Below are 7500 nucleotides of genomic sequence, written 5' to 3'. Positions count from 1 at the left end.
TCTCCCAACCAGGGGCCTGGGGAGCCTCCTCCTGCGGGCATGGAGAACCAGGGGGCCTGGGGAGCCTCCTCCTGCGGGGATGGGGAACCAGGGGCCTGGGGGGCCTCCTCCTGCGGGGATGGAGAACCAGGGGGCCTGGGGAGCCTCCTCCTGCGGGGATGGGGAACCAGGGGGCCTGGGGAGCCTCCTCCTGCGGGCATGGAGAACCAGGGGGCCTGGGGAGCCTCCTCCTGCGGGGATGGGGAACCAGGGGGCCTGGGGAGCCTCCTCCTGCGGGGATGGAGAACCAGGGGGCCTGGGGAGCCTCCTCCTGCGGGGATGGGGAACCAGGGGGCCTGGGGAGCCTCCTCCTGCGGGGATGGAGAACCAGGGGGCCTGGGGAGCCTCCTCCTGCGGTCATGGAGAACCAGGGGGCCTGGGGAGCCTCCTCCTGCGGGCATGGAGAACCAGGGGCCTGGGGAGCCTCCTCCTGCGGGGATGGAGAACCAGGGGGCCTGGGGAGCCTCCTCCTGCGGGCATGGAGAACCAGGGGGCCTGGGGAGCCTCCTCCTGCGGGCATGGAGAACCAGGGGGCCTGGGGAGCCTCCTCCTGCGGGGATGGGGAACCAGGGGCCTGGGGAGCCTCCTCCTGCGGGGATGGAGAACCAAGGGGCCTGGGGAGCCTCCTCCTGCGGGCATGGAGAACATGGGGGCCTGGGGAGCCTCCTCCTGCGGGCATGGAGAACCAGGGGGCCTGGGGAGCCTCCTCCTGCGGGCATGGAGAACCAGGGGGCCTGGGGAGCCTCCTCCTGCGGGGATGGAGAACCAGGGGCCTGGGGAGCCTCCTCCTGCGGGGATGGAGAACCAAGGGGCCTGGGGAGCCTCCTCCTGCGGGCATGGAGAACATGGGGGTCTGGGGAGCCTCCTCCTGCGGGGATGGAGAACCAGGGGGCCTGGGGAGCCTCCTCCTGCGGGGATGGGGAACCAGGGGGCCTGGGGAGCCTCCTCCTGCGGTGATGGGGAACCATGGGGCCTGGGGAGCCTCCTCCTGCGGGGATGGAGAACCAGGGGGCCTGGGGAGCCTCCTCCTGCGGGGATGGAGAACCAGGGCGCCTGGGGAGCCTACTCCTGCGGGGATGGAGAACCAAGGGGCCTGGGGAGCCTCCTCCTGCGGGCATGGAGAACATGGGGGCCTGGGGAGCCTCCTCCTGCGGGGATGGAGAACCAGGGGGCCTGGGGAGCCTCCTCCTGCGGGGATGGAGAACCAGGGGGCCTGGGGAGCCTCCTCCTACGGGCATGGAGAACCAGGGGGCCTGGGGAGCCTCCTCCTGCGGGGATGGGGAACCAGGGGCCTGGGGAGCCTCCTCCTGCGGGCATGGAGAACCAGGGGGCCTGGGGAGCCTCCTCCTGCGGGGATGGGGAACCAGGGGGCCTGGGGAGCCTCCTCCTGCACCAGGGGGCCTGGGGAGCCTCCTCCTGCGGGGATGGGGAACCAGGGGGCCTGGGGAGCCTCCTCCTGCGGTGATGGGGAACCATGGGGCCTGGGGAGCCTCCTCCTGCGGGGATGGGGAACCAGGGGGCCTGGGGAGCCTCCTCCTGCGGGGATGGGGAACCAGGGGCCTGGGGAGCCTCCTCCTGCACCAGGGGGCTTGGGGAGCCTCCTCCTGCGGGGATGGGGAACCAGGGGGCCTGGGGAGCCTCCTCCTGCGGGGATGGGGAACCAGGGGCCTGGGGAACATTTTCAACACTTTGGGGCATTTCACAAGCGCTTCCCTCGCTTACGGCCACACCACCCTGAATGAGCCCGATCTCGTCTGATCTCGGAAGCCAAGCAGGGTCGGGCCCAGTTAGTACTTGGATGGGAGACCGCCTGGGAATACTGGGTGCTGTAAGCATTTTTTTTTGCCATTATTTGTGGGTAGAAAAGTGAGAAAAGTGACCTAAAATAGAACCGGGACTAGGCGGCAGTTCCCCCCACCAGGCGGCGGCATTTGGGGCATTATTTGTGGGTAAGAAAGTGAGAAAAGTGACCTAAAATAGAACCGGGACTAGGCGGCAGTTCCCCCCACCAGGCGGCGGCATTTGGGGCATTATTTGTGGGTAAGAAAGTGAGAAAAGTGACCTAAAATAGAACCGGGACTAGGCGGCAGTTCCCCCCACCAGGCGGCGGCATTTGGGGCATTATTTGTGGGTCAGAAAGTGAGAAAAGTGACCTAAAATAGAACCGGGACTAGGCGGCAGTTCCCCCCACCAGGCGGCGGCATTTGGGGCATTATTTGTGGGTCAGAAAGTGAGAAAAGTGACCTAAAATAGAACCGGGACTAGGCGGCAGTTCCCCCCACCAGGCGGCGGCATTTGGGGCATTATTTGTGGGTAAGAAAGTGAGAAAAGTGACCTAAAATAGAACCGGGACTAGGCGGCAGTTCCCCCCACCAGGCGGCGGCATTTGGGGCATTATTTGTGGGTCAGAAAGTGAGAAAAGTGACCTAAAATAGAACCGGGACTAGGCGGCAGTTCCCCCCACCAGGCGGCGGCATTTGGGGCATTATTTGTGGGTAAGAAAGTGAGAAAAGTGACCTAAAATAGAACCGGGACTAGGCGGCAGTTCCCCCCACCAGGCGGCGGCATTTGGGGCATTATTTGTGGGTCAGAAAGTGAGAAAAGTGACCTAAAATAGAACCGGGACTAGGCGGCAGTTCCCCCCACCAGGCGGCGGCATTTGGGGCATTATTTGTGGGTCAGAAAGTGAGAAAAGTGACCTAAAATAGAACCGGGACTAGGCGGCAGTTCCCCCCACCAGGCGGCGGCATTTGGGGCATTATTTGTGGGTCAGAAAGTGAGAAAAGTGACCTAAAATAGAACCGGGACTAGGCGGCAGTTCCCCCCACCAGGCGGCGGCATTTGGGGCATTATTTGTGGGTCAGAAAGTGAGAAAAGTGACCTAAAATAGAACCGGGACTAGGCGGCAGTTCCCCCCACCAGGCGGCGGCATTTGGGGCATTATTTGTGGGTCAGAAAGTGAGAAAAGTGACCTAAAATAGAACCGGGACTAGGCGGCAGTTCCCCCACCAGGCGGCGGCATTTGGGGACCCGTAGTGTGGGCAGAAAACTCACCAAAGTGACTTAAAATAGAACCGGTGCAGGCGGCATGTTCCCCCACCAGATGGCGGCATTTGGGGACCCGTAGTGTGGGCAGAAAACTCACCAAAGTGACTTAAAATAGAACCGGTGCAGGCGGCATGTTCCCCCACCAGATGGCGGCATTTGGGGACCCGTAGTGTGGGTAGAAAACTCACCAAAGTGACTTAAAATAGAACCGGTGCAGGCGGCATGTTCCCCCACCAGATGGCGGCATTTGGGGACCCGTAGTGTGGGTAGAAAACTCACCAAAGTGACTTAAAATAGAACCGGTGCAGGCGGCATGTTCCCCCACCAGATGGCGGCATTTGGGGACCCGTAGTGTGGGCAGAAAACTCACCAAAGTGACTTAAAATAGAACCGGTGCAGGCGGCATGTTCCCCCACCAGATGGCGGCATTTGGGGACCCGTAGTGTGGGTAGAAAACTCACCAAAGTGACTTAAAATAGAACCGGTGCAGGCGGCATGTTCCCCCACCAGATGGCGGCATTTGGGGACCCGTAGTGTGGGTAGAAAACTCACCAAAGTGACTTAAAATAGAACCGGTGCAGGCGGCATGTTCCCCCACCAGATGGCGGCATTTGGGGACCCGTAGTGTGGGCAGAAAACTCACCAAAGTGACTTAAAATAGAACCGGTGCAGGCGGCATGTTCCCCCACCAGATGGCGGCATTTGGGGACCTGCAGTGTGGGTAGAAAACTCACCAAAGTGTCCTAAAATAGAACCGGGACCAGGGGGCCTCTTCCCCCACCAGGTGGCGGGCTTGGGGGGCTTGGTTTCCGGGTAGAAAACTCACCAAAGTGTCCTAAAATAGAACCGGGACCAGGGGGCATGTTCCCCCACCAGGCGGCGGGCTTGGGGGGCTTGGTTTGCGGGTAGAAAACTCACCAAAGTGTCCTAAAATAGAACCAGGACCAGGGGGCATGTTCCCCCACCAGGCGGCGGGCTTGGGGGGCTTGGTTTGCGGGTAGAAAACTCACCAAAGTGTCCTAAAATAGAACCGGGACCAGGGGGCCTCTTCCCCCACCAGGCGGCGGGCTTGGGGGGCTTGGTTTGCGGGTAGAAAACTCACCAAAGTGACCTAAAATAGAACCGGGCTAGGCGGCATGTTCCCCCACCAGGCGGCGGGCTTGGGGGGCTTGGTTTGCGGGTAGAAAACTCACCAAAGTGTCCTAAAATAGAACCGGGACCAGGGGGCATGTTCCCCCACCAGGCGGCGGGCTTGGGGGGCTTGGTTTGCGGGTAGAAAACTCACCAAAGTGTCCTAAAATAGAACCGGGACCAGGGGGCATCTTCCCCCACCAGGCGGCGGGCTTGGGGGGCTTGGTTTGCGGGTAGAAAACTCACCAAAGTGTCCTAAAATAGAACCGGGACCAGGGGGCCTCTTCCCCCACCAGGCGGCGGGCTTGGGGGGCTTGGTTTGCGGGTAGAAAACTCACCAAAGTGACCTAAAATAGAACCGGGCCAGGCGGCATGCTCCCCCACCAGGCGGCGGGCTTGGGGGGCTTGGTTTGCGGGTAGAAAACTCACCAAAGTATCGGCAAAATAGAACCAGGGAAGGGGGGGATGTCGGTCACAAGGTGCCCGAGTCAGAGAACCAGGAAAACGGACATAAATCCAGAAAACCTCGGTGTCTGACTGCTCCTCAAAAAGTGGTCTTTTTGATGTCACGAGCGCAACCACCTAGAGGTTAATGGGGAGGGATGGTGTGAGCGCAAACGGATTTTTCCTAAGTGTGACTGCTCCTCAAAAAGTGGTCTTTTTGATGTCACGAGCGCAACCACCTAGAGGTTAATGGGGAGGGATGGTGTGAGCGCAAACGGATTTTTCCTAAGTGTGACTGCTCCTCAAAAAGTGGTCTTTTTGATGTCACGAGCGCAACCACCTAGAGGTTAATAGGGAGCGAGTACAACAGGGGAGGGAGTGAATGGGCTCGGACTGTGGCCGAGCCTGGTGCCTCAAAATCGGACAAGGTTGGACTGGAAGCCCGCTGAGAACTCTGGTTCTTTTGCCAGACGAAACGAATTTTTTCCGAGTGTGACTGCTCTGCAAAAAGTGGTCTTTTTGATGTCACGAGCGCAACCACCTAGAGGTTAATGGGGAGGGAGTGGAAAAAACGACAAAGTGTTGAGCTCCGGACCGGGATGGCGGGCGACTCGAGCGGTCGTGCCCGACTTTGAGACACTTTGTCGCGGTCATGCGAGCGACCTCCGCCGGTCCCTGGAGGTGCCCCGGACCGGGTTGGCGGGTGACTCGAGCGGTCATGCCCGACTTTGAGACACTTTGTCGCGGTCATGCGGGCGTCCTCCGCCGGTCCCTGGAGGTGCCCCGGACCGGGGTGGCGGGTGACTCGAGCGGTCGTGCCCGACTTTGAGACACTTTGTCGCGGTCATGCGGGCGTCCTCCGCCGGTCCCTGGAGGTGCCCCGGACCGGGTTGGCGGGTGACTCGAGCGGTCGTGCCCGACTTTGAGACACTTTGTCGCGGTCATGCGGGCGTCCTCCGCCGGTCCCTGGAGGTGCCCCGGACCGGGTTGGCGGGTGACTCAAGCGGTCATGCCCGACTTTGAGACACTTTGCCGCGGTCATGCGGGCGTCCTCCGCCGGTCCCTGGAGGTGCCCCGGACCGGGTTGGCGGGTGACTCGAGCGGTCGTGCCCGACTTTGAGACACTTTGCCGTGGTCATGCGGGCGACCTCCGCCGGTCCCTGGATGGCGGGCTCCAGTGAGGTCGGCGGGGGAAGGCTCGGGCTGAGGCCGACTTCGGTGCCTCAAAGTCGGACAAGGTTGGATTGGAAGTCCGCTGTGTTGAGGACCAGTGGCATTCGGCGGTGGAACGCTCAGAACTTGGCCGACATCGGTGCCTCAACGTCGGACAAGGTTGGAGTGGATGACCGCTGATAACTCTGGTTCTTTTGCCAGACGAAAGAAATTTTTCCCGAGTGTGACTGCTCTGAAAAAAGTGGTCTTTTTGATGTCACGAGCGCAACCACCTAGAGGTTAATAGGGAGGCACCATAACAGGAGAGGGAGTGAAAAGGCTCGGACGGTGGCCGAGCCTGGTGCCTCAAAATCGGACAAGGTTGGAGTGGATGACCGCTGATAACTCTGGTTCTTTTGCCAGACGAAAGAAATTTTTCCCGAGTGTGACTGCTCTGAAAAAAGTGGTCTTTTTGATGTCACGAGCGCAACCACCTAGAGGTTAATAGGGAGGCACCATAACAGGAGAGGGAGTGAAAAGGCTCGGAGGGTGGCCGAGCCTGGTGCCTCAAAATCGGACAAGGTTGGAGTGGATGACCGCTGAAAACTCTGGTTCTTTTGCCAGACGAAAGAAATTTTTTCCGAGTGTGACTGCTCTGAAAAAAGTGGTCTTTTTGATGTCACGAGCGCAACCACCTAGAGGTTAATAGGGAGGCACCATAACAGGAGAGGGAGTGAAAAGGCTCGGAGGGTGGCCGAGCCTGGTGCCTCAAAATCGGACAAGGTTGGAGTGGATGACCGCTGAAAACTCTGGTTCTTTTGCCAGACGAAAGAAATTTTTCCCGAGTGTGACTGCTCTGCAAAAAGTGGTCTTTTTGATGTCACGAGCGCAACCACCTAGAGGTTAATAGGGAGGCACCATAACAGGAGAGGGAGTGAAAAGGCTCGGAGGGTGGCCGAGCCTGGTGCCTCAAAATCGGACAAGGTTGGAGTGGATGACCGCTGAAAACTCTGGTTCTTTTGCCAGACGAAAGAAATTTTTTCCGAGTGTGACTGCTCTGAAAAAAGTGGTCTTTTTGATGTCACGAGCGCAACCACCTAGAGGTTAATAGGGAGGCACCATAACAGGAGAGGGAGTGAAAAGGCTCGGAGGGTGGCCGAGCCTGGTGCCTCAAAATCGGACAAGGTTGGAGTGGATGACCGCTGAAAACTCTGGTTCTTTTGCCAGACGAAAGAAATTTTTCCCGAGTGTGACTGCTCTGCAAAAAGTGGTCTTTTTGATGTCACGAGCGCAACCACCTAGAGGTTAATAGGGAGGCACCATAACAGGAGAGGGAGTGAAAAGGCTCGGAGGGTGGCCGAGCCTGGTGCCTCAAAGTCGGACAAGGTTGGAGTGGATGACCGCTGAAAACTCTGGTTCTTTTGCCAGACGAAAGAAATTTTTTCCGAGTGTGACTGCTCTGCAAAAAGTGGTCTTTTTGATGTCACGAGCGCAACCACCTAGAGGTTAATAGGGAGGCACCATAACAGGAGAGGGAGTGAAAAGGCTCGGAGGGTGGCCGAGCCTGGTGCCTCAAAATCGGACAAGGTTGGAGTGGATGACCGCTGAACACTCTGGTTCTTTTGCCAGACGAAAGAAATTTTTTCCGAGTGTGACTGCTCTGCAAAAAGTGGTCTTTTTGATGTC

At 59.1% G+C, this 7500-nt stretch overlaps 1 non-coding gene across 1 annotated transcript; it reads left to right on the top strand.

The window, feature by feature from the left end:
• The first annotated feature begins 1755 nt into the window (after positions 1 to 1755).
• LOC148058240 (5S ribosomal RNA) lies at positions 1756 to 1874 on the top strand. Its single transcript, XR_015710054.1, has one exon. It is a non-coding gene; the product is annotated as a 5S ribosomal RNA (ribosomal RNA).
• The last annotated feature ends 5626 nt before the right edge of the window (positions 1875 to 7500 follow it).

Source organism: Callionymus lyra, unplaced genomic scaffold, assembly GCF_982586985.1.
Source record: "Callionymus lyra unplaced genomic scaffold, fCalLyr1.hap1.1 HAP1_SCAFFOLD_127, whole genome shotgun sequence".
Taxonomy (NCBI): Eukaryota; Metazoa; Chordata; class Actinopteri; order Syngnathiformes; family Callionymidae; genus Callionymus; species Callionymus lyra.
This window is presented reverse-complemented; position numbering and strand designations above follow the sequence as displayed.